Below are 23,726 nucleotides of genomic sequence, written 5' to 3'. Positions count from 1 at the left end.
GCACTACAACAAATCCCTGTGATTAGCTTCCTCTATAGCTCCATTTTTTGCTTCCACTGAATGTTTTAGTGTATTTTTCTCCACCATTTTGAAAAAATCGGTGTTATTTATCGAGATGGCACTAATTTTTGTGCTTTTCTTGTTGATCACAAAAATTCGACACTGAAGTCGGTGCTATTTAGTGTTGACTGTAGCACCATCTAACACACCCAGTTTAACCACTTCCTTAGCTCCTGGTGTAGCTTCAGCTTCATGTGTAACATCCTATTTTTCTCTTGGTTATGGCATTGATTTTAGTGTCCATTTTAGCTTCCTCTATAACATCATGTTTTGCTCCTGATTATGGCATGGATATGATTTTTTCTATTACACATGCCAAGGATGACTTTTGTAATTAAGTTGGGGGGAGGAGTGCACGGTATGTATCGTACGATACTGTAACACCCTCCTCCCACACTTACCCAAGCTTACTGGTCCACCGACGTAAATATGTGACGAAGAGTTACTATGATATGACTCAATTCCATAAGTGTAGTTAAGGAAGTGGAATCAATGAATCGAAACCTTACTATCCTCTGTCAAGTGCTACAAGATCCCTAGGAGCTAACCAACCACTCCATATGCCTAATCCCTGCGTTAAATTGCTTTTTCACTAACTTGGGATCTCATTCGCTCCCATGACAAGGAAAGACAATGGCTAAGACCCTTCAGTCCCTCCCATAAGCATGCATCCCAATGACTATAGAATAATTCACTCAGTTCTGTGCCAACGACCCTGAGATCTGAGCCATTTTTTCAGAGGCTAGGATCTAGATCTCTACCAAGAACTTAATTAAACTCTCAGAAATGATAAATATAACAGAGACAAGGCCTGTAATTCAAAGCTTGAAGACGTATTTAACGCGACCCATCCCAAACATGACCAGCATTGCATCAAACATCATTAACATGTAATATACAGGGCATAATTACATATCTAAACATAAGGGTTTCATACTAATTTGAGAATCATCAAGAAGGTTTGATGCCCTCTCACAATAGTTGCATTATCATCTATTATGTCATACATTCATTAACCATTCATTTACTAATCAAAACATGATGAGAGCCATAACTAAAGTCTTTCATAAAACCATGATTATAACCAGAATAATAATAATGATATAACAGTCATCAAAGCCACGTAATAATGAGTACATTTACTCATGAAATACAAGCGAAAAATAGCTCTTATTAACATATGCAAATCCAACCAAGTCAGGGACTTCGACGTATTATCTGACCATAGATTGGGTTGAAACAAATATTTCTTTCAACCAATCACCACTGTTCCATATTCCAAGCATGAATGTGGGACTCACAACAAAAACAATCAGGGCTTCCTCGAGCTTTACTGCATATCATGCCATTATTGGTCAATGCATTTTGAGGCCCGAAACCCTTATCTACACAAACAATATTTACTATGCATCCCTCCATTACCAGTCAAGGGATTCCTAGGCCTAAAGAAAGAAACATTACACTACCAGGCTTTACCGTAATCCCACCTTTACTGGTCAAGTTTGGATTGCTAGTCCTAAACAAACATGGATTCCTCCGAATTTCTTCACCAATACCTTGACGAATTTTTCCATCTCCACCCTCAGGATTTAACGTGTATATCCTCATTACTGGTCAAGGGGATTCCTAGGCCCTTGGGAATTCCTTAGACTACCTCACCCAGTTCCAAAACCATCTGGAAATCCAGCTCAACCAAATAAAATAACCCCATCATACCATGGACATCTAGAAATGGAAAGGCAAGGTCGAAACCACTGTCACACCTGGAAAAACCTATGCCAATGAAAACAAGAGAACCAAATACACACAGATATGGATTTAAACAGGAACGCAACAAATTATAGAGATAACCATAAACATAGAGATGCATCGGAAATAATACTTCATTTCATTAATGTAAAATACTAAAATATGCTTACAAATAGGAATGGAAATAAACCAGCTAGGGCGATGGTAGCTTATCTCTAAGAAGAGATGTGGTGGCTACATGCCTCTAAACTATCTTACAATGAGGCTCAAGGGAATTCTTATTATTGAACAATAAGAGAAAACCCTAAACAAACAAAACCCTAACCCGAGGAGATGTAACACCAAGAGTTTATGGGCCCCGTTGGGGTGAGTTGGACAGCCAACTTCCCGGGGTTGTGACTTGGTCATATTATCTCCATTTGACGTGCGTGATAGCCCGTTGGAAAGATATATCCAAGGACTACGACGGAAAAGATGATTTGAGATAGAAAATCAGATTTCCCAAAAAATGTCATTTAGGGCCTCAAAACGGCTCCGAAAGTATAGGACCCGAAAAACTACTAAAAATAGTAAACTGTGTTATAATTAAGGAAACTGAAAAACTGAAAGAAGCAATGGTGGGAGTCCAAGTGGAATTGGCAAGTGGCCACCTAGATCATTCCTCCCCCCTTAGGAAGTAATGGTCCCCATTGCGTTGAGTTCCTCCATGAGATGAGGGAACTTCTGCTGAACTTGGTCCCTGGTGAGCCACTTGCCCAAGTGAAGGAGTTGGCCTGCTTTGACAAATTGATACAATTGGATATTCTATTGGCGAGTGTGATTGATCTATGTGTCCATGATCCGATCAGTTGCAGCTTGTTCCATGCAATCTGGATTTAACTTTGTGGGTGTGAGCTATTCTGCAATGTCGGATGTGTCTAGTAATGGTGGAAAGTATGGCCGAAGGCAGTCCACATTGAACACTGGGTGCAGGCCAAGGAATGGGGGAATGCTAAGCTCAAATGCATTGTCTCCCATAGCCTTGGTAATGGTGTAAGGACCATATTGGAGTAGTTTGAGTTTCCGATAGGCTCCGGTAAGGCGTTCCTTTTGCAAATGCAACCAGACTTTGTGGCCCACCTGAAACTTGTTTGGCACCTGATGTTGATCATGTCATTGCTTGTACTTGGCATTTGATTTCTCCAGAATGTCATGGACCCGCTGGCAAATATGTTGGATGTGCTCAATGAAGCTATTTGCCTTATCAGTTTTGGACTGGACATGAGCCGAATTTGCGTGAGTAGCTGCAAATGGCATGGCCACATCAATGGGACATAGTGGCTGGAATCCCAAGCCCACCTGAAAAGGGTTGTGGCCAGTCGAGCTATAAAGAGCCCGGTTGTAGTTGTGTTGAACATAGGGGAGGCTCTCGTCCCATGTGCGTGGATTCTTTGATTTGTACATGCGCAAAATGTGTACGATCATCCTATTGATAACCTCTATCTGACCATCAATTTGAGGATGGAAGGTTGTGGACTTAGTGAGTTTGGTGTCCAACATCGACTAGAGAATGGACCAAAATGTACTGAGGAATCTACTATCCTGATTTGAGATGATAGACTGTGGGATCCCAAAGTGTACCCACACTCGTTCAAAGAAGAGTTTAGCAGTGGCTTCTGCTGTGATATTCTTCTTGTAGGCCTCCATAATGGCCATCTTCGAGAACCTGTCGATGATCACAAAAACACAGTCATTTACATGCTTAGTGGAAGGAAGGCCTGACATGTAATCCAGGGAGATGGATTCCCAAGGTCGACGAGGGATAGGCAACGGGGTATAGAGGCCTTGCTTCTTGATGGTCGGTTTGGCAATGGCACAGGCAATGCATGATCTGATGTACTTCCCGACATACTGTCGAAGATTTGGCCAATAGAAATACTTCTGCAGTACTGCCACCATTTTTTCAACCACGAAATTCTTAGCAACCCGACTGTAGTGTGCTCCCAAAATCATCTTGGCACACTCACTTGAAGGAACAAAAAGGTGACCCAAGTGGCATAACAGGGCATCCTGGAGGTGAAAATCTGGAACATGCTAACCCTCCAAGAGTGTCTGGTATGTGTGGCCAAATTCCTTGTCGCTTTTGTAGAGAATTGGTCAATCAGAAGTATCGTGCCCACAAGAGTTGAGCACGGTGGTTAACGCCATGATCGGTGGTTGACTGAGGCAATATGCAACATTATTGATGCTACCCTTCTTATACTTGATATTCAAATGGAATTGTTGCAGGTATGTGGACCAATTCTGATGGCGATCATTCTACAATTTCCCTTGGGTCTGTATGAAATGCAGGGGTCGGTGGTTTGTGTGGATGACCATTTCCTTCCCCAAAATGTAATGCTTTCATTGTCGACAGGCCTGCACAATGGAATACATCTCTTTGTCATAAGTGGGATACTTCCAGACTGTGTCTGAAAGTGTCTCACTGTGATATGCCACTGGATGCCCGTGTTGAGTAAGGACTACCCCAATATCATAGTCAGAGGCATCTGTCTCGACCTCAAATGGTTGTTGCATGTCTGGTAATGCAAGAACTGGTGCTGAGTAGAGGCGATATTTCAACTCTGTGAATGCCTTCTGTTGAGATTCAGACCAAAATAATTTTGCTTTTGCTCCTCCCTTGGTGACTTGACTCAAGGGCCAAGTGATATGAGAAAATACCAACACGAACCTGCAGTAGAAGTTGGCAAGGCCTAGAAAGTTGCGAAGCTCTATCAGAGTGGTTGGAGATGGCCAATCCCGAATGACTTGGATCTTGGTTGGATCCACATGCACCCCATATTCATTAATAATGTATCCTAGATATTGAACCTGGGTCATTCCAAAAGTGCATTTCTCCAAATTGGCACATAACTTGTGTTGCCGTAGTGTTTGGAGAACCTGTCAGATGTGGTGGAGGTGCTCTTCCCAACTCTGGCTGAAGATCAGGATGTCATCCAAGTATACCACTACAAATGAGTTGGTGAATGGCAACAAGATGTCATCCATTAGCCTCATCAAGGTTGTAGGATCATTCGTCAATCCGAAAGGCATAACCAACCATTCGGAAAGGCCCTCCTTGGCTTTGAAGGCAGTCTTCCACACATCGGAGGGTTCGATTGGTACCTCGTGATATCCTGACTTCAAATCAATCTTGCTAAAATATTTTTCCCCCTTCAGTTGGTCCAGGAGGTCATCAATCCATGGGATTAGGTACCTATTATGAACAATGATCTTGTTCAGTGCCTAATAGTTAATACAGAGTCTCCAACTCCCATCCTTCTTCTGTACCAAGACGATTGGGCTCCCATAGGGCAATGAACTTGGATGGATGTGACCTTTTTGCAGCAGCTCCTAAATCTACCTCTTGATTTCATCATTCTCTAGAATGGAGCACCGATAGATTGGTCCATTGGGCAGCGGCGCACCTTGGGTCAGATCAATGGAGTGCTTGACATGATAGTGTAGAGGAACCCCTGCGGGGGAGGTGAAGATGTCCTCGTACTCCTCCATGACCTTGTCCATCTTTAGTTGTCGTGCAGAGGGGCCCTCTTTGGAGGTCATGGCCACCGTATTTTTCTTTCATTAAGGGCATATCATCAGGAAAACAAATTTCCCGGATTTGGAAATGAGCTTACTGCATTGTTTTGCAGTAACCAAAGAGATGGAGGTTGGCGGTGCTACCTCTGGTATCCTGTACAACTTATTTCCCAAAGTAACAATAATAGCACGGGACCTTGATTCATACACAACATGTTGCTTCCACAAGCATGGTTGTCCTAATAATACATCACAAACTTCAAGGGGAGCAATGTCACACAATACCTCATCCGTGAAGGGCTTGATGTTATATGGAAGGTGACACTGTTGGCTCACGTGAAGATCCCGTCCTTGGTGAAGCCACCCTGTTACACAGTAATTTGTCACTACCTTCATCCCAGTCTTCCTATTGTGTCATGAGTCCAAAATCATTCATGCTTATTCTCTCCGATGTTGCCAAATGACCCACTTTGCCAAAGTTTCTGCCTCATCGCATCTGTTGGCCAAATAAACGCGCTAATGAGCGCTCCAAAATAGTCCAGAAGCGCTACCATCGCGGAAGTACACATGATTCCCGCGATGGTCGAATTTCATGTGCCAGCGCAACTGTTACTTGTATTTTCCTGTGGTGACATGACTAGCTCCGTTATTCAATAGTGATGTCAGCACAACAGACCAGTTATGTTCCCGCGATGATCTAGTTTGGGCGAGTTTGTTCCAACAGTCGGCCTTCCAGATGACTCCAGACCTGGTTGTTGGCCTTGTTTATGTTGCCCTCCTTTCTCTGGCGTGGTTGTTCCGTCATTTTTGCTACCTTCCTTGGAGATAAGCTCATCCTCCCACCTTTCAAGGAGACTCCTTCTCCTATTTAAACTCTCACCATTGCTATGTGCTGCTAGTTTTTGGAGAGTTTGGAATTCTTAGCCTTTGGAGTGTTGCTGATAGTATTGTGAGCTTGTTAGATAGCTAGTGTGAGTGTGACAAGTGTGGGATTGTTCAAGAGCTTGAGGAAGGTTGTGAAGTGCCTTTGATCTTGTATGAAACTTGTGTGTGAGAGAGACTTGTGTATTGGGAGATCCATCTTCAAGAGTGAATGCTTGAGGAACATGCTGGCTGGACCCTCCTGAGAAGGCTTGTGACGTCAAGACTTTGGTTATAAGCTTACTCTTATTTCATACTTAATGCAATCAATGATGTTTTCCTATGTCTTGTATGTAATGTACTAGATTACTCATTACTTCTTGACTTTGTGGGTAAATAGATCATTTTTGTTCTGGTTACGTTCTTTGTTGTATTTCCTTTGCATGGTTTCAGGTTGATTACTCATTAGGATAAGGAAGCGGAAGCTGGAGCAGTGCAACGGAACTCCATCGACCACTGGTTGAGGTAGGCCCTCCAACTATGACTGTTTAAGGAAAGCTATTATTGATCTGTCCTTGTTTATGACTAGACCCACTCTAGGGCTAGAGGGGTTGCCTCTGTCCGCAGAGGGAACACTTTCCTGCATCACAAATTGGCGACTCCACTGGGGAGCTGGCCTTTGTTCTTTTCTTGTTCACTCTTGCCTTGAGTTTTTGTTTTGGTCTCTTTTCAAGTTTTTGGGGATTAGTTGTCTATTTTTTGAGTTTCCTGGCCTGGTCTAGGAAATTCTTTATTTGCCTAAAGATTGATTGTTTTGATTTGGGAGTTTTTGGTTCACCTGTTACTGTTTTTGAACATCATCGCATTTTTTAACTTAACAGTCGTGCTGCCATCGCGTCACCCTTTTCTTAATTTCCTGTCCATCATGTTATTACACCTAACAGTCGCGACGGTTCTGTAAATCGGACCATCGCGGAAAAGGCATGTACTTCCGCGCTGACATCGCTTTGTTGATGCGTGGTGTTCTTTATCAGTGCTTTGTTGCTGTGTATTGCCCGTGCTAATTGCTGTAGAATCGAATTTTTTCAATTCTACCTCCTGAATCCGTCAGTCTTGCTAGTACCTGCTGTTCTCACTTGGTTGATGACTTGTTTTTCACTGTCTAGAGGTTGAGGCACTCTCTTGTGAGCTTTGTTGGATGAATCTTGCCTTTTTGCTTTGTGACCTAGTTTTATTGTTTCAAGTCCTTTGGATCAGTTTTGCTTGGTTACTTGTTTGCAAAGATTCGTTTGCTGCTTGCTATTGGTTTGATTGAGCCTTCCCCTTTGCTTACTTTTGGTTGATTGTTTAGTGATTGTTATCGGACCAATCTTGGCATTGTTTCGATTTCTCTTCACTACTCAGACATAGATTACAATTGTTTGGATCAACCGCTTTTCCACATTTGTTTGTTGCTTATTGGTTTTTGTAGATTAAAGGCATCAAAATCAAAAGATTGCATTTCATTTAGCATATGAAAGTGAAAGTAAATTTGCATTTCAAGTTGCATATTGAAAAGCGAATGATTAGATCTCTCATTAGTAGTATCTGTGCATTTTAAGAATTGATGTCTGCTTGCATTGAGTGACTGTTTGTTGCCTTGGTTTTCTTGGTTTGGGAACGATCTCTCTACCCTCCCATAGGTAGGTGTTCATCGAAGAAAAAGGATACTTCATTCATTTTAGCTGCATCCTAGGCTTTGTTATACACATAAGGTAAGGCCTGAAAACTGAAACATAATCCAAGATCAACATTAAACTAAACTGAATAAATCTAACAACGCATTGGAACATAACGCACACATTTAGAGGTCTAGGCTAGAGACGTGCTTTGGCATCGTTAAACCTAGTCACTTTTGTTTCCACTCAAGGTTGGGTGATTCCTCCTTCTGTGACTCAATAGTGGTCTAGCACGGACTTGTGCTCCCATGTACCGTCGAGTATATGGGGAGACCCCACTAGGTTATCATCCTTTATCCATAGGAAGCCGTTTCTGCCTCCTTACAAGCCGTAACGCACCAAACATAGCATTCGGGAAGATTGACTGCCGTGCAGAAAGTCCTTGGTTTTCATATGACTACCAAGGTGTATATGCAGTTTTACAGATTTGTCTGGTAAAACTTTTGCCTAGTTCTCTAGAGTAGTCGCTTTCATTCCTTTTCGGACTCCCTAAAAAAAAGGTCCATCTAAGCACTTGTCACTTCAGGCTCATTAAATATTCGAAGGTGACTAGAGTCATATTTTGTCCTTTTCTCGACTCTTTAAAAATGAAAAGGTCAAGTTTTGTTCCTGTGTCTTAAAATTTATTCGGCCACGATTCACATTTACCCGGTTAGATATTTTTTGTGTTAGCTTGAGTAGGGTTCTTTCTCATTCTCAATGGCAACCTTCCCCGAGCCTACCGACCAAGGTTTTCCCGTAGATGGAAATCCTAGTCCGTTTCCTTCCTTTGGAAATGCCGGTGCTCTGTATATGGCAATGTTGTCTTTGCCTGGGATAACCATCGGTTTGCCCGTATGGTTGTTCTCAACCTGGGTGGTCCCGAGTGTCATGACTCCTATTCCACCGTCATCTTCATCCAAACCAAGACATGTTGATTCCAAGGTGGAGCTTGCGGCTTCTTCCCTTGTTTCTTCCTCCTCCTCTCGTCCTTCGCCTGGTGAAAGTCTCACACCTAGTAACCAGGAGACTAAGAAGAAGAAGAAGAAGACGAAGAAGAAGAAGAAGTCCGATAAATCCAAGGCCACCTGTGCAGTTACTGCTTCGAGTCCATCCCAGGACGAACCACCTTCTGCTCCTCCGCGGAAGGTTAAGTTTCCTTGTAAATTATGCAAGGGTGACCATCTTCTTCGTGACTGTCCTGGCATTCCAAGGATCCTAGAAGTATGGTCTCATGATCCGGTTCGACCCTCGTCGTCCTCTGACGCTCAAGGTGATGCTATCCTAGCAACTGGCAATGGTAAGAAAGAAGGGACGATTCGATTTCCCTGTAAGCTATGTGGAGGCATCCATCCCCTTCACCTTTGTCTGCTCATGGATAAAGCTTCCGCCGTTATGGAAAGTCTTACAGCTTCTTCACCCCAACTTCTCGTTGGTTATCAACGGCTTTCTCCAGACTCCATTGACAAAGATATTGACGTAGATTCTTCTCTTGTCCGTCCTTCTTCTTCCGAGCCCGGTTGTGCTACGCCTACTCCAAACCAACCATTGGTCAGAAAGAGTGTCGACTTAGGTTCACCACCTGTTGATCACTCTGTCTCGGGAGAGCGTCATGCTCATGTTCTCCTCGTCTCATCAGATTCTCCAGCATCTGAAAATGACTCTCCTATTCCAGCTAATCCCAAGAGTCCTTCTTCAGTTCCTGGGGGGCAGGGGGGCAATCATACGATTCCCCCACCTAGTAGTTTGGCCATCACTTTCGATTGGAGTCACCTTACTGCTTTCCTCCTTCCATCCTATGTGCCTTTCGAGATTACAATATACGCCTACAATAAGGCGGTACCTGGCACTGTCTTGGATAAGGGTGCGTCTATCAGTCTTATGCCTTCCACTACTTGGCAAGCTTTGGGCTCCCCCTAGCTTGTGCCGGTTACACATAATCTGTTGGCATTCGGCGGAGAACCTTGTCAACCTCTCGGTATCCTCCCAAAGTTTCCTCTTACTTTGGGGGGAAAACTGTCTATCTAAACGTCATGGTTGTCCAAGGCGCGAATTTTAGTCTTCTCCTTGGCCGTGATTATATTTATGCCACGGGGGCCCTCGTTTCTTCCCTTTTTCGTGTGGTTTGTTTTCCACACCATGGAAGAATGGTGACCATAGATCAATTATCGTTCTTTAGTCCCCCGATGCCTCCTGCGCAGTTGTCCTCCCCTCTTGGTTCTTGCTCGCAAACAGTGCCTTCTTTGCCACAGGTCAATTATGCGGCTACCCGTTCTGTCTCTGCATCTGCTGTTGATCATGCAGATGGTCTCGTACATCATGTACTGGGGGCATTGGAACCCGATCTATCATTGGTGCATCATGACATGTATTCCTCCCAGAGTGCGTTTCTTCCATCCCGCGAAGACCTCTTGGGAGCCATGTTCTTGGATGGCCCATGAACAAGGGTTTCGAGCATAGTTCCCGATCTTGTGTCAAGCTCGTTTAAAAATAAAACAAGGGTTTCGAGCATAGTTCTGATCTTGTGTCGACCTCGTTAAAAAACGAAACAAGGCGTCCCAAGGATAGTTTTGATCTTGTGTCGACCTCGTTAAAAAACGAAACAAGGTGCACGAGGATAGTTTGTTCTTGTGTCAACCTCGTTAAAAAATGAAACAAGGAGTGCTGAGGATAGTTCTTTTCTTGTGTCGACCTCGTTAAAAAATGAAACAAGATGCCCGAGAATAGTTTTGATCTTATTTCAACCTCGTTAAAAAATGAAACAAGGGTTATGAGGATAGTTCTTTTACTGTGTCAACCTCATTAAAAAATGAAACAACTCCTCCTTTTCCAAATCGAGTCTTTCATTAAGATCTCGTAAAATCCAAGTCGAGTCTTTCCAAGACCTTGAATGTCAACCTTCATTCCATCCACCTTGTTGAATGCAATGAATCTTGGGGGGCATGTACCTCAATTCACGTCATTATGCTGGGGGCATGCGAACTTATAACAAGCATAGTTTTTCGTTTCAAGCTTGTGTAAACATGAAATAGAATCCAAGCATAGTTCTCCATGGTTCAAGCTTGTGTAAAAATGAACCCATACATGATTTACACCTCGTGATTGTCGTTGTTATCAACTAAATTCTGCTAGATGAGCCTTGGTTGTTTCATTCCATCGCCACCATATTTGTGGCCGATCATATGCTTTCACTTGGTTGTTTATCCCTTCCTGAGGAACTGCAACGATGAGTGGTTTTATTAGCCATCCTCTTGACCATTACATGTTTTGAGCAGTTCCACCATTGCCAGAACTAGTTTCTACCCTTTATACCACTCGTTCCTCCAGGAAGAGTCTCCTTCAAGCTCTTTTCTGAATCGTAAAAGATGAAAAGATTGCCGAGTATTTTTCCCTTTTTGACTCGTTAAAGAGAATAAAAATGGAGGTCTACTTTCAGCTCTTTTCCGACCGTTTAAAGACGAAAACATTGCCAAGTTTTCCCTCTTGACTTGTTAAAAGAAATAAGAGGCGGTGGACTTTAAGCTCTTTTCTGACCATTTAAACACAAAAAGATTGACGGACCTTTTTCGTTTCAAGCTCGTTATCAGTTACGAAACGACGTGCTTCTGACCGCTTTTCTACTTTTTCGGGTCAGAGTCACTAGTAATGAAAAGTACTCCTCGATCGTAATGGTCGGGCGGTTCTTTCGAGTAATTTTTTATACTTTTTCAGGCTTGAGAGACACAAATTTACGAAAAAGGACCCCCTGGAGTTTTATTTTCCGTGTCTTTTTCAAACTCTCTAAACATGAAAAAGACTCTGAGTTTTACCTATGTCAGACTCGTTAAACCCTGACGACATTGGACTCGTCACCATGACGAGACTCGAGCTTCTCCTTCCTAGGGCTCGTTAAACTATTACTAGGTTGGACTCAACAATAGGTTTATCATTGATTGTCTATGACAACTAGTCACTCTTGGACATCGACACTTTTGCTTCTTGTCAGGTTGGGACATCCATACATCATCATTTCGCCTTCCGCAGGTTTGGGTTATCAGTCTAGCTTCATTCCATTCGATTCATGCCGTCTCCTTCGAGCCTCTAATCCCTTGGTGCCTGAGTCGTGTCGCCAACATGTTCAAGATTATAATCCTTCTACAGTTTACACCCTCGTCTCCTCCTCTGATTCTCTATTCCGCCATCTGCCTCTTATTCCTTATCTCATCGTTGATGGGGGAAACATGATGGCCCTCCTACGACGGGTCATCTCCTATCGACTTCAGCTCATTATCCAGGAGATTGACCCAGAGATCCCCTTTGGTACCTCAGAGCTTGCATGCCTCAATGGCAAGTTCTTCGCACCTGACGATCGACTTTCATCATTGGTCGTCGATTGGGTGATTCCACGAGTGTTCGAATTTAGCTCCTTTTTCACACTTCATGGATTGTGTTGGACAGTACCTTGAGAGCCATTGGCATTATTGGTGGTTTCTCTCGCGCTTGTTAACGATTTTCATCATTGAACGATAATCAAGTGATTTTATATCATGCTTGACCTCAATACATCTATTCGCATGTTAGGATTTGTACTATGATCAGATGGGTTCAAGACCCCGAACTCAGCTTACACATGTTCGGGCTGCGTGGATTGGTTTTATGATTACATGACTCATTGATGGATGGCTGCGACCATACCTGAGTCTTCATGGATGGCTGCGACCATACCTTTATCATCATCATGGTCTCATTAGCTGGATGGCTGCGTCCATACCACAGACCTATTTCGTATGTCTTTTGGATGGCTGCGCCCATGCCTAGACTACATGTAATTCATTATCAGAGATATCAGTTGTACTTGCGTGCAGGTTCTTCCGGATGGTGTTCTAGTTCAGTCAGTTTCGTAAAGCATTTCACCCCTCCCTCTCTCTCGGGATTCATACTTTAGGGGGCATCTGTTACACAGTAATTTGTCACTGCCTTCATCCCAGTCTTCCTACTGTGTCATGAGTACAAAATCATTCATGCTCAACTCTTTGATGTTGCCAAATGACCCACTTTGCCAAAGTTTCTGCCTCATCGCGTCTGTTGGACAAATAAACGTGCTGATGAGCACTCCAAAATAGTCTAAAAGCGCTGCCATCGTGGAAGTACACATGATTCCCACGATGGTTGAATTTCATGTGCCAGCGCAACTGTTACTTGTATTTTCCCGCGATGACATGACTAGCTCCGTTATGCAATAGTGATGTCAACACGACAGACCAGTTATGTGCCCGCGATGATCCAGTTTGGGTGAGTTTGTTCCAACAGTTGGCCTTCCAGATGACTCCAAACCTGGTTGTTGGCCTTGTTTATGTCGCCCTCCTTTCTCTGGTATGGTTGTTCTGTCATTTGTGCTACCCTCCTTGGAGGTAAGCTCATCCTCCCACCTTTCATGGAGACTCCTTCTCCTATTTAAACTCTCACCATTGCTATGTGCTGCTAGTTTTTGGAGAGTTTGGAATTCTTAGTCTTTGGAGTGTTGCTGATAGTATTGTGAGCTTGTTAGATAGATGGTGTGAGTGTGAAAAGTGTGGGATTGTTTAAGAGCTTGAGGAAGGTTGTGAAGTGCATTTGATCTTGTGTGAAACTTGTGTGTGAGAGAGACTTGTGTATTGGGAGATCCATCTTCAAGAGTGAATGCTTGAGGAACATGCTAGCTGGACCCTCCTGAGAAGGCTTGTGACATCAAGACTTTGGTTGTAATCTTACTCATATTTCATACTTAATGCAACCAATGATGTTTTCCTATGTCTTGTATGTAATGTACTAGATAGCTCATGACTTCTTGACTTTGTGGGTAAATAGATCATTGTTGTTCCAGTTACGTGCTTTGTTGTATTTCCTTTGCATTGTTTTAGGTTGATTACTCATTAGGAGAAGGAAGCGGAAGCTGAAGCAGCACAAAAGAAATCCATCGACCACTGGTTGAGGTAGGCCCTCCAACTATGACTGTTTAAGGAAAGCTATTGTTGATCTGTCCTTGTTTGTGACTAGACCCACTCTAGGGCTAGAGGGGTTGCCTCTGTCCACAGAGGGAACACTTTTCTACATCACACACCCGATGGTATACGGTTGTGGATGTGCTATGGTCCGTAAGCCCAGTCGCTTCACAACCTCTACGAAAATGAGGTTCTTTTGGCTCCTGCTATCGACAATGAACTGTAGCAGGGAGCCCTTTACCCAAATCTGGGAGTGGAAGATACGCTCCTCCTCCTCTGGATCTTCAGGTTCCTCCTTTTGGATCTTCGTGGTGGCAATGGTGGCGTTGGTCTCTGCATCGATAATCTGCTTCCCTTTGTCATTCCCTTTATCGGGTTTTGACTCAGAGTTGGAACATGCATCTTATTGTGAAACCTTTAGCTCGGCCACTAGTGACTGCTTGGCTCGACACTCACTTGTGTTGTGAGTGGAGCTCTTATGGAACTCACACCACTTTCTCATGTCATTTTTCTACTTTGCGGCGATTTTCTTTGCTAGTAGCTTTGGCGGGTTGTATTGGGCCACCCCACCTTGGCTTTGTCCTTTGTTTTGCGGTTTGTTGGCACCTTTCCATTGTTTCAGATTTGCAGATCCAAAGTCTCGCTTCTTCTGTTTAAACTTCTGCTCGACCTTGACGGCATACCGGTATGTCATGTCGAGCGAGGAGATGTTCAAGAATTCTATTTCTTCCTGGATGTACTTGTGCAGGCAACCATGGTATTTGAGTACCAAATGCTGCTCTGTATCCTTGATACCCAACTTTGTGTGAAGGGTATGGAAAATTTTTGTAAACTTCAACAAGTCTTAGTCCCTTCCCTGCCGCAGTGTGGTCCACTTTATGTATTGATCCTCATAGCTTCCGACAGGGTATTACTGCTCCTTGATGGCATCCTGGAACGAATTCCAAGTGGGTGTGGCTGAAAATAGTGAGCCTGTACTTTCATCTTTCTGCTCGTAGTAGGTTTCCCACCAATCCTTGACGTGGGGGGCTTCTTTGAGAAGAGCGAAAATAATCTTTTCTCGACTGGAAAAATCATGAATAGAAAAATAATCCTCTAGCACATTTAACCATTTATTGACGGCATCTGCATCTGTCTGACCCTCGAATATGGGGATTTAAAAATTAACTTGTACCTTAAAAGGTGTGGCGTTTCCAGAGTTGCTATTGGAAGTCGATGCATCGCCCCTGGGTAGCTGCTGAAGGATCTGGGCAAAGTTGTCCATCATCATGTTCCTTTGTTACTCAAGGGATTCTTCGAGAAATATTTTGATAAGATCTCTTGCCCCTTCGTCTTTCTTTCCATCCACCATGGGAGGCCATTGGGATTTGCGAGGCTGGTCTTGCAAAGGTTCGACCAGTTCAAGCCCTAACTCCTTATATCCCGACCTCGTTAGGGACATGCAAAGAAAAACAGAGAAGAAAAGCAGACTGCTTTGATACCACTGATCTAGATTTAAATAAGAACGCAACAAATTATAGAGATAATCGTAAACACAGAGATGCAGCGGAAATAATACTTCATTTCATTAATGTAAAATATTAAAATATGCTTACAAATAGGAATGGAAATAAACCAGCTAGGGCGATGGTAGATTATCTCTGAGAAGAGATGTGGCGGCTACATGCCTCTAAACTGTCTTACAATGAGGCTCAATGGCCTTTTTATTATTGAACAATAAGAGCAAACCCTAAACAACCAAAACCCTAACCCGATGACATGTAACACCAAGAACTTATGGGCCCTGTTGGGGTGAGTTGGATAGCCAACTTCTCGGGGTCGTGACTTGGTAATATTATCTTCGTTTGATGCACATGATAGCCTATTGGAAATATCTCTCCGTGGACTACAACGGAAAAGAAGATTTTAGATAAAAAAATAACTAGCTGATAGATTTCCCAAAAAACGTCATTTAGGGCCTCAAAACGGCTCCAGATGTTTAGGACTCGAAAAACTGCTAAAAATAGTAAACTATGCTATAAGTAAGGAAATTGAAAAACTGAAAGAAGCAATGGTGGGGGTCCAAGTCGAATTGGCGGGTGGCCCCCAATATCCACCTGGATCATGTACCATGCATGCCAAAACTAGCAAGGAAATCATACATGCAACTCGATACCTACAAGTAATCTAGTTGTAACCACTTGATCCAACTCTTCTTTGCTTGATCTTTGATTCCCTTTGCTTTCTTGCCCCTCCTTTGCCTTCCTTTCTCCAATGCTAGATTGATCCAAGAATTATCTAAGTGTCCAAGAGTATGAGAGAATAGAGAGAGAGAGCTCCAAAACTGAGCTGACCAAAGCTAAAACTGACAAAAGCTTTGAACTGATCCTCAGAAGTATTTTTATTAATGAGGCCTCTATTTTCTTCAATTTCCTCCTCACATGCAACTTGTGACCTTTCACCTTCCTTTTCTCCTATTTTCCTTTATTTTTATAAATAAAATATCAATTAATGCCTCTTTGCATACCTAATGCCTTTCCCATTTCCTTTGCCAATTTCCTTAGCCATAATAACCAAATGAACACCCATTAGGATGTTTTTCCCAACATTCAGCTTGGAATACGTGTCCCATGACCTTGGTCTTATTTTTCCTTTATTAACTTTTTTACATGAAATTTTAACTTGGGGCTGTTACAAATACACTATGATTGTAGCCAAATTCGGTAATACCATATGGCGGACGCACAATACACTTATCCTAAAATAGTAATTACACATTATTGTCATTACTCTTTTTGTCATTTCTCAATAATTCGTTGCACCATACCTTTTTGTTGACCAGCTTGTGTTTTGTGTAGTATACCATCCCATGCTAGGAAGGAAGGGCCCTCCCTTCTTAGTAGGGATAATTGGATAGGAAGGCATTATAGCTGTTTGATTTATTTCTTAGTTAAATTCATGTGTGACTACTGTTATTATTATTATTAGCCTTGGTCATGCTTTAATGATTGCAAAATTCTAACCTCTTTATTGTGTAAGATCATAGGTCTTCGACTAGTCCCTTTGTTAGTGTGAATGTTACTTAATTCTTGTTACAATGATGGTGTGTTCATTTCATTTGAATGTATGTTTCAACATTTGTTGAGAGAATGTTTTTTAGGAATGTTCTTCTTTTCTAAATAAGAGTGACAATGTGAAAAATTGTTTTGGTTCTGCATTGTGTGTTTATTTCTTGAGAGTGTGAGAATTAATGTGAAGAATTGGAACTATTTCTCTAAATTAAAAGGACAATTGTTCTACCCAACAACAAGCTGAAGAAAAATCTATACACAACTTTGACATAACAAAAGTTAAAGCAAAACTTGGAATGTTGTATGAAATTTGAAGTTGAATTATTTAAGGGTCAAAGTAAACATATAATAATTCAAAAGTGTGTAAAAATATTAGATAATTTGTTTACAATTTGAATCAACCAGGTTTGCTAGTAAATGAAGTCTTGCCATGCATTTTAGTGAAGCAAGGAATTTTTGGGCTACTTCACAAAAATTCATGCCCAACCTTCTTTACAAAACCAAATTGAATGATTAAGAATGGAGAGTATTTTTTTACTCATAATTAAGAGTAATTTTTTACATAGAAATTTTTGTTGTGCAAGAATATGCCAAATTAGATTGATTTTGTGAGTTAAATTGAAGGTTTGTGTGCCTCAGATAAATGCACACCAAGACCTGTACTTAATTGAATGTGTGATAATGGTCATTCCAACCTAAATATAGGACCATTTTATTCAACATATCAAAGTCATTTTCATAAAGGAAATGTTATACACTGAAATCCAAGTTTGCTAGAATAACAATTGATTATATCTACCAATGATAACAGTAAGAAGAAATATGCACTCCTAGGCCTTAATATATAACGTCGCATCATGTTTGAAAAATATCCTACATAACTATGTTTCCCACTTATACACAACCTTCACATAAGGCAAGTCAAAACAAAACTTAGAATGTTGTATGAAATTTGAAAGTATAAATGTTTAAGATAAAAGTAAATGTATACCAATGAAAAAGTGTGTAAAATCATTAAATAAACAATCTACAGTTTTAATCAATCAAATTTACCAATAAATGAAGTGGGGGGTGCATTTTAGTGAAGCAAGACAATTTTGGCCTGCTTCACAAAAATGCATGCTCATTTCAAGGCCAAATTGAATGATTCAATTTGGAGAGTATTTTTTTTTACCCATAGGTAACATTAATACAATTAAATATTTTTAATTTTTCACTATTCCGTCGATATGGTGGGAAACATTCCATCGTTTACCTTAGGAGGATGTTATTTATCTTATCATGTTCCAACCATCTTCCAACCAATTTTACAATTAGAATGTACAACATTTTTCATTGGGTAAATATGGGAAAAAAGGGTATGTTGCCTCTATCTATGTTCAAAGAAATGAAAATTGACATATAAATACTATAATATCCAACTAACTTATTGAAATTCAACTATTTATACCTCATTCTCCGTCCACATAACAAAGTCGTCAACCTTTTATTTTGTAAAAAGTCCTTTTCGAAGTTTAAATTTTGACAAGTGAAATTAAATCATTATTCAAACTACATGTATAGTGAGGTGGAAAATAGAATACACCATTTGCAACTGAAATCACTAAGAAAGAAGGAAGAATGAGGGTTATATGGTGGGCATTTTTCTGAGTTGTTTAGAATTATTTTAAAAACTAAGAAATTATCATTTTTGTCAAATAAATTTCATGAGACTGACACATAATTTGAGGAATGTGAAAGAATGTTTTTTCACAAATGCATCTATGTTCAGCCCCATGTGATTATTTCCAATTAATGACATCTATATAGTCTTTAACGAACATTTTTATATGCCCAGTTTTGTACATTTTCACTTTGTTCTTAACAAAACAATTTAAGAACTTAAATCACTAGTTTTGAATTTTGATAAAGAGAATTACAAATTGTGCATAAGTGTAAATAAATCATTCATTCAAATATTATCATACAATTTTTGCTTGCATTTGTATGTTTGTGGCTTGCATTTTAAACTAAATGTCCATCATAATAAAAATTGTTAAAATATCCATTGTGAGCAGATGAGGGAAGGTTATAAAAATCCAATAGAGGAATCTTCTTTCCCAATATGTTTACCTATCCCATTCCAAAATCCATTTACTATAATAATTTCATAATAGGGGTTGGCTTGCATTTTTATTAAACTAAGGGGGCATCTCATGAATACATGACAACCCTTAGGTGTTTTTACTCAGTAGGATCCATTTTAACCCAGACGTAAAACCCAGGTGTATAGTGAGGTGGAAAATAGTAGAACACACCATTTCCAATTGAAATCACTAAGAAATAAGTAAGAATGAGAGTATGGATGGCATTTTTGTGAGTTGGGTAAAAACGGTTAAAAGCTAAAACATTGTCATTTTGTCGAATCAATTGTAAGAAATAGACACAAAATCTTAGGAATGTGAAAGAGTATTTTGTCACAAGTACATATTTCTTCAGCCCTATAGGATTATTTCCAATTAATGACATCTATACAATCTTTTGCGAACTTTTTTCTAAGCCACGTTTTGTGCATTTTCACTATGTTCTTGACAGAACAATTCAAGAACTTAAGTCATTAGTTTTCTATTTTGACTAAGAGACTTACAAAGTGTGCACAAATGTAAATAAATCATTCATTCAAATATCATCGCACAAAAATTTCTTGCATTTGTATGTTTATGGCTTGCATTTTACACCAAATGTCCATCATAGTAAAAATTGTTAAAAGTGCACTCTTCATAGATGGAATGTTGATTATAAAGCTTATTATATAAACGTTTGTAACAAAAAGTTTATTATTCATATAAATGTCTAAAAACCTTCTTTGTTGGCATCCTTGGCGTGCATATTGAACTTCCATTCTCAGCATGCATCCTCAACGTGCATTTTTAACTTCCATTTAGTCAACAATCAGAGACAAGGATGGGGAATTAAATGGTCGCAGGGTTGGCACGTGTCAACATTGCACTGCCTCTCTCCTCAATCATGGCCATTAAATGGGGGGAGTATGTGGCATTGTATTCCCACATCGCCACCTCACCTGCATCTAGGTGTTTACTACAAGCATTTCATAACATGGGTTGGCTTTAATTTTTATTAAACTACGGGGACATCTCATCAATATAGGACAAAACTGAGGTGTTTTTTTCTCAACATGCACCTTTTTAGCCCAAATTGGAAAATCAGGTACATGATTAGGTGGAAAATAGTAGAATTCACTATTTACAACTGAAATCACTCAGAAAGAAGCAAGAATGAGGGTATGGCGGACATTTTTTTGAGTTGGGTAAAACTGGTATAAAAACTGAGAAATTGTCATTTTTCCAAATCAATTGCAAGGAACTGACACAAAATTTGAGGAATGTGAAAGATGATTTTGTCATAAATACATCTGTCTTTAGTCCCATAGGCTTATTTCCAATTAATTACATATGTACAGTCTTCGACGAACATTTTTCTAAGCCCAATTTTGTACATTTAGAGTTTATTATTGACAAAAGAATTCAATAACTTAAGTCATTAGTTCTAAATTTTCATAGCGAGACTTACATTTTGTGAAAAAGTGTTAATAAATGAGTCATTCAAATATGATCTTGCAATCTATGCATGCATATGTATGTTTATGGATTTCATTTTACACCAAATGTCCATCATAGTAAAAACTGTTAAAAGTGCACTTTTCATACATCCACTGTGTCATGATGAGGGAAGGTTATAAAAAATCAACAAATGAATGTTCTTTCCCAATATGTGTACCTATCACATTCCCAAATCCATTTACTATAATCATTTCGTATTAGGGGTTGGCTTGCATTTTTATTAAACTAAAGGGACATCTCATGAATATAAGACACCTTTTTAGCCCAAATTGAAAAACAAGGTATATAGTGAGGAGGAAAATAGTAGAAAACACCATTTCAAACTAAAATCACTTAGAAAGAAGTGAGAATGAGGGTATGGTGGACAATTTTTTGAGCTGGGTAAAATTGGGTTAAAAACTAAAAAAATGTCATTTTGTCAAGTCGATTGCAAGAATATGACCTAGAATTCGAGGAATGTGAAAGATATTTTTGTCAGAAATACATCTATCTTAAGCCCCATAGGCTTATTTCCTATTATTGACATCTGTATAGTCTTCGGCGGGAACTTTTTAAGCTTAGTTTTGTACAATTTCACTTTGTTCTTAATAGAACAATTCAAGAACTAGTCATTAGTTTTGAATTTTGACTAAGATACTTACAAATTGTGCACACGTGTTAAAAAATCATTCATTCAAATATGATCATGCAATATCTGCATGCAATTGTATGTTTATTGCTTTCATTTTACACCAAATGTCCCACATAGTAAAAATTGTTAAAAGTGCACTCTTCATAGATTGAATGTTGATTATAAAAATTATTATGTAAAAGCATAAACATAAATTTTATTATATAAAGTTTATACACTTATTATTCATATAAATGTCTAAAAACCTAGTTTGCTAGCATCTTTGATGTGCATCTTGAACTTATATCCTCTGTGTGCATCCCCCATGTGCATCCTTAGTGTGTATCTTAAACTTCCATCATCAACCTGCATGCTCAACATGCATTCTCAACTTCCATTCTCAGTGTGCATTCAACTTTGATTCAAAGACATCATCGACCATGGAAACATGGACTTTCTCTGCCACACCATTAATTGACAAACATGATTTCCAAGTTGAGAGTTTCTTAATGAAAAATTTCCAATAGTGCATTGAAGAATGGAATGATAGAATCAAGTGGCCAAAAGGTATGCTCGATATACTCTTAAGAGAAAGAGTGCCTCAATGTCTTTTTGGAGAATCTAATTTCATAATTGAAGAGATAGATGAAACTATTTTTAATTATGATTGTGAGTCGAAGGAATTGGTAATTTTTGGGCATAAGGTTTATCTGGACCCTGATTTGGTTGCTAGAGAAACTAAAATACCACGTAGGGAGGAGTAATGTTGAACCACTTAAAAACCCCCAAGGTAGAAAACACTGAGATGACCAACAAAATCTGTGGATATATATATATATATATATATATATATATATATATATATATAAATGGTGTAAAAAACATAGTTACCTATCAAATGGGTACTGTACATAGTTCTCACTTTTTTAGAGTTGCAAAAAAACATTTGCTTTTGAAAATTGTTGATTTAGAATACACTTTTTGTTTTGGAGTATATTTTTGACACTTTAAATTTTCTCGTGTATTAAGTATGCGCATTTTTTTTAAATGTTAGTGATTTTCATGCCATTTTTGAAAAGTGTTGATGCAACATCAACCCGTTTTTTTGGGGGCTTATTTTTGACACTTTAAATTTTTTTGATATATTAAGTATGGATATATTTTTTAAATGTTGGTGATTTTCATGCGGATTTTGAAAGTCAAAACAACTATTTTTTTAGGCATATTTTTAATATTTTAAATTTTCTTATGTCTTAAGTATGCACATTTTTTTTTCAAATGTTGATTATTTAACCATTTTTCAAGTTGTCTTTTTCTTATTCTTACTTTTCATCCTAAGAGGTTTGCTTTTTAAGTTTTTCAAACTTGTATTTTCTTGTTTTTCTCTGCAATGTTTTTTTAAATGATTTTATTTATTTATTTATTTTTCACAAAGTTTAAAAAAATAATAAAAATAATATTTTGAAGTTTAGATTTTTTATATGTTTATATATCATTAATTAATACTTCAATACACATAAAATAAATGTCACTAAAAAAAACTTTAAATATTCGACAAAAAATACACATTTTGCATATAGATATAATTAAAAAAATATGTATTTTGAGACATTTTCCCTAAAAATGACATGTTAAATAAACGATTTTTAGGAAAATTTTGAATAAAAAAAGTTGGAAAAAACAACAAATTGTATGAATTTTATATGCAAAGAAAATGACATTTAAAGGTGTTTTTTTTTTTTTTTTCAAAAAAAATGATTCACATAAAATTGTAAGTAAAAATAACAAAAAAAAATGTTATATAAAAAATAACATATAATTTAAAAAATAAAAATAAAAATTGTAAAATTAAAAAATTAAATAACATTATTTTTTTTAAAACATTAAAAGAAATTGAAATTAAAAAAATAAAATTAAAAACAATTAAAACAATAAAATTAAAAATAAAGAAAAAAACATTAAAAATAAAAAAATAAGAAACTTAAAATAAAATAAAAAAATAATTTAAATTTAAAAAAAAATGGCCCCTTGGCCCCAACTAGTGGAGGTCGTTTCTGGGAATCATCCCTCCACTAGCTAGGGGCTTGAGGGTTGTCGCAGGTCTGGCAGAGTCGAGTCAAGGCCTACTCCGTAGGCCCTGCAACGACCTTCTGGCCCCCGAGTGGTGGGAGGGGCGTCAAGGCCCACTCTACTAGCCTTGTAGCGACCCTCTAGACCTTGGCTGGCTGTCGCATGAAAAGTTGAGTGCTCGCTTTCCTGGGGCCAAAGGGCTGGCAGAGCAAGCCTTTACATGCCTGCACATTTAAAAAAGATTTTAAAATATCTATACTTTTAACATTTAAAAAAGAAATTACTCTTGGTATAATGACTCTTTCATTTATGTGTTCATTTAAAAAGTTTTTTTTAGTCATATAATTTTTCCATAATGCCCTGGTCAAAATATATTGAAAACTTTAAGTTTTTTGTAGTTGTGATATTTGGTTTTAATTCCATGGTCAAAAATTTGTTAAAATTTTAAGATTTATCTAAGTCACGATATTTTATCTTTAATGCTATGGTTG

The sequence above is a fragment of the Pinus tabuliformis genome, chromosome 4_2 (genome assembly GCF_031772625.1).
Source record: "Pinus tabuliformis cultivar Carrire ecotype Pingquan chromosome 4_2, CPIR1, whole genome shotgun sequence".
In the NCBI taxonomy this organism is placed as follows: Eukaryota; Viridiplantae; Streptophyta; class Pinopsida; order Pinales; family Pinaceae; genus Pinus; species Pinus tabuliformis.
This window is presented reverse-complemented; position numbering follows the sequence as displayed.